Genomic DNA, 5000 nt, shown 5'->3' on the forward strand with positions numbered 1-5000 from the left:
ATATATATATATATATATATATATATATATATATATATATGTATGTATAAATTAAAGGCAAACTACACTAGACTTCGTGAAACTATCTGTTATCCCTGTTTGGGTAATGTCGCTTAACTATCAAACTTTAATTAGCTTCTCTTCGAATAACCAGTTTCTGTTGTTCTTTTCCTCATGAGCTGCATTCAAAAATCAAAATAGTTGGCCTTACCTAATGAATATTCAAACATATTTACATACGGTGTACACAGAAATAAACCCATATACATATACTTCTCTAATTATCTACCCTATACACAAATGTCAATTTCTGTGTAGATGAATAAGCATATATATAACTATTCATTAGGTTAGTCTTCTATTTTTAACAAAGTGATGGTGATAGCAACCTCACCTGGATTCTGAGAGGTCAAAGAAGGTCAACTGCTCTCCCTCCGCTTACAGTTGCCATCACCTTTCCCCTTCTGCCTCGCCCACAGGAAGGGCATCCCTCCCTACGTGCATATATCCATTGATATAAAAGTATGTATCCAAAAAGATAAATCAGAATTTAGGGGCTGAGACGTACAGAAAATTTCTTCTGGGAATAATCGTGGGAAGTACAGGATATACTAAAAATAGAAATAAATCGGTGTTGAAAGGAGAAAAAATGAAAATGTGAAAAAAAAATATTGTTTTCTTTTTTCTCCTGTCACAAGAGCATTGCATATCAGGGAATAAGCTGCAGGAAGGTCTGAGAAACATTATTCATTTCGTTGGAATTAGAAAATAATTTTTCGTTTCTCCCTGGCGAATTTGTTTTCATATATTTATTTTCCCTATATTATTATTATTTGACATTTGTGGCAACGAAATTTGAATACGGTAAAATGTTAAAGAAAAAAGAAAACAAGTATAGTGGAAGAGAGAGGCAGAGAGGAAGGAAGGTCGGGAGAGAGAGAGAGAGAGAGAGAGAGAGAGAGTGAGTGTGTGTGTGTGTGTGTGTGTGTGTGTGTGTGTGTGTGTGTGTGTGTGTGTGTGTGTGCTTTTTTATTATGTTTACTTTTTATTACATGCTTTCAATCTTAACACTAATCCCACTTTTAATTAGGCCTGATGCAGTAAAAAATAACTTCTTACTAAAGAATAATATTTGTAATCATTTCCTTTGCGCTACGACACATTCCTTTCATGTTCTGTTAAAACTATGATAAGTAATTGTTTTCTTCCTAAAGAGCTTTGCTGGAAGGCTTTGTCAACAGTGTTTCTTTTACCAGAATTCCGTGTTCTGTATGACACGATTTCCTGGCATTCGACCTTGCTTTTACACAGAGAGCAATGCACAAATACAATGAAATAAATGCATTTTCCTTCATGCTCCAATCGCCAGGAATGAAAATACGAAATGACGAGTTGGAAATGAAAAATCCCTGAAAGTTCCGAATCACCCTTAAACGTTCTTATAATAGCATCTAAAATGGCAGCTTTCGGTACCGTTATATGATAAGTCATTGTTATCCCCAAACCTCTCCTGTGATAATATGTTTACAAGTGAAATTGCTCTATCTTTAAAAACTGGCAATTCGGGATATTAATGTATTTCTTTTTCATATCCATGAAGCAAGCATGATTAGGGAAAGCGAAAAACAGATTGCAATTGACTAGGAATGCATGTGATCATTCTGTAATTGCTTAATATTCGTTAACATTACCTCTCTTGGAAATGAATTATCCGCACAAAAATGTTTTAAAAAATTCAGTTCAGAAGCTTGTAATCATGCAAATGCACATGTAAACACAATACACAATACAGTTTAAGCTTCAATCACAAAGTTTATATAATCTTTTTGTTTCAACCCTTTTTACCGGCATGACGATCCTCAAAGGATAAACCATATGTTCTTTGTCTCCGTAGATTCAAATGATATATTCTGAAGTTCTGGCATTTTATTTTCATACTTTTTTCTTTGACGCTTTCTGTTCTAAATCCGGGATGTTTATGCATATGTAATCTTGTGATTTTCTGTTTTCTTATTCTTTTGGTTATATACTTTTTATTATTTACTTAATAATCGTCTCATTTTATCTAACCTCGGGTGGCATAGACACTGGAACAGACAGACAAATAAAACTGACACACTAGCACATAAGTTCATCATATACTGTAACATAGTATAAATATGCATATTATATTAAGACATCACAAACAGATAGAGAAAGAGAGTAAAAGTATTTACACATTAACCGTCTCCTTTACATTAAATTCACCACCACAGCCAATACCTCACAACACAATTTACTGCTTGTTAGTACATCACCCTCAACCAGAGTACGAAGTTAGTTTCCCTTTCCTTTTGACCTTTGAGACTGAACACCTGCCGGAACATAGAGGAAATACACCTGAGGGAAGATCTATGGCAAATTATAGCCTTTACAGAGACAGCGAGTTAAGTGTAGCAAGAACAGAGTGTGGAATGTCACATGAATTGATAAATAACAGGAAAGGTGTTACTTTACACCGTAGGAGAACGCAACAAATGGTCATTGTTATATAATCATATTATTATTGCACATTTCACTTCATTTTGCTTCGACTTGACAATTTCACTTTGATTTAATTCGGTCATGTGGATGATAAAGCATTTCCTTCATATTTTCAGAAAATCTGTATTTCTGGCTAATTGATTCCACTTATGCTAGATAATGTCATTGTTTAAGGGTCTCAGTTGGGAGAAATCCAATGGTTTCCTTCTGTTTATATAAGTTACATTGAGGCTTTGGTACAAGAAAAAAAGGTATTGTATTATTAGTGATCTCATATCATGAATAATATTTTGTAATTTTCTTTATTTGTTACAAACATTTGGACATATGTGTTTTTTATGTGGATTTGTATTTTGTGGTGTTTTGTAGCATCTGCCAGCATTTCCCGCAGTGCATTGTGGGTCTTTGCTTTAACTTTTTGTTGAAATTATGAAACTAACGGATGTATTATGAAGTCTATAACATTATTATTTTATGCAGTTACTATGGAAGCAACTGGCCAATTGTTTAAGTTCATGATACGTAGAAGACGGAAGAAAACGGAAAACTTGGTGTAAGAAACGTTTTGATAATTAAATTTCTTTCCATTAGTGATATAATTTCAAAGGGGGGGGTTGTAGATTTAGTGACAAGTTTATGTTTAGATTTGCATTAATATGTGGAAGAAGGTAAATCTAAACAGAAACTGGAAAGAAAGAAAGGGCGAGAGAGAGAGAGAAAGAGAAAGAAAGTAAGAATGAGAGAGAGAGAAAAAAAAAGAAAGAAAGAGAGAGGAAAAAAGTAAGAATGAGATAGAGAGAGAGAAAAAAAAAGAAAGAGAGAGAAAGAGGAAGAAAGTAAGAGAGAGAGAGAGGAGTAGTAAACACTAAAACATTCATATTTCCATTTGAAAGCTTTCGATAAAATGATACTCTATTAACCACACAGTACAGAACGATGTCAGTCCTCAGTACAGTTACTCAAATAATGTCAGACACAAACCTCTTCATATACAATAGTTCTCTTATCAATTGTGGATTATTACGTGTGATTTGCCAATCTTTAGACGAATTAATATTCACTCTTTAATCCCACGAGGTATTCGCCGCTGAAGACCTTAGCTGTTGGCACGGCAGAATTTTTTTTAATCCTCAGTTATCAATTAATGTTTGTTCCTATGCCACGATTTCGTAATTTGTGTTGCGAAAGAAGAAAGGGAATTGGAAGGGGAAAAATGTTTTCTATTTTACGAAAGAGAGGAATTGAAAGGGAAATGAAAATAAGAAAGGGAGAAGTAAATGAGATCACAAAAGGAGATATTTGACTTGGGTTTTAATTACAAGCGATACGTGTTTCATGTTGTTAAACAAAAGAAAAAAATATATAAAAAGAGGACTTCAAAGGTTAGTCAGTTCATTCTTTCAAAGTGTTTTGCGAAATACGTAAATTCATTCACTTGAGAATACTTACGTCATCGAATGAGCTTTCTTCTATTACAATGAATTGCTTAACGAAAAACAGAATATCACATGAAAAGACGATTTATCCTACGCATAAAAAAAAAATAAAAAATACAAAATTCTTTCTCTTATCATAACTATTATTTACATTCTTAATTAAGCTTTTCTCTTCCAATGAAGCTGATGAAATGAAAATACAATATCTAAAGAAAGAGACGGTATATCCAACACATAAAGAATATACTTCACATAAAATATACTTTCCTTTTTGTTGGATACCATAATGTGCATTTTTCCTGTGTAAGCGAATACTCACACTAATGCATACGGTATAATATATACGTGTCTATCCTTATACAAGCATACATATATGCGTGTGTATATCTATGCATATATATATAAGTACACACACACACACATACACACACATACACACACACACACACACACATGTATATATATATATATATATATATATATATATATATATATATATATATATATATATATATATATATATATATATATACATATGTATGTATGTATATATGTATCTATCTATATATCTATATCTATCTCTATCTCTATCTCTATCTCTATCTCTATCTCTATCTCTATCTATCTATCTATCTATCTATATATACGTGTGTATGTTTATATATATATATATATATAAGTATAGACATATATTTTACACACACACACATATGTATGTTTGTATAAGTATATACACGTATATATTATACCGTATGCATTAGAGTGAGTATTCGCTTACACACTATCGTATCTGAAGCATTTTTCTTTTCTTTCTCCTGCAATAAAATTCTTTCCGCTACGACCCCGCACCGCATAATAAACTTCACAGATATCAAACATGCATGCATTTTTGCCACCATAAATGCAGACACATTTGCTCCAGTGTGACATTTAGGGCCGTTTCGTTAAAAGGTGTCGAGCCTGAGCTGTGTTTCGTAAATGTTTTTTTTTTTTTCTCTCTCTCTCTCTCTCGCATTTATATTCTTGCTGGTTTGGGGATGC

The sequence above is a fragment of the Penaeus vannamei genome, chromosome 34, assembly GCF_042767895.1.
Source record: "Penaeus vannamei isolate JL-2024 chromosome 34, ASM4276789v1, whole genome shotgun sequence".
NCBI lineage: Eukaryota > Metazoa > Arthropoda > Malacostraca > Decapoda > Penaeidae > Penaeus > Penaeus vannamei.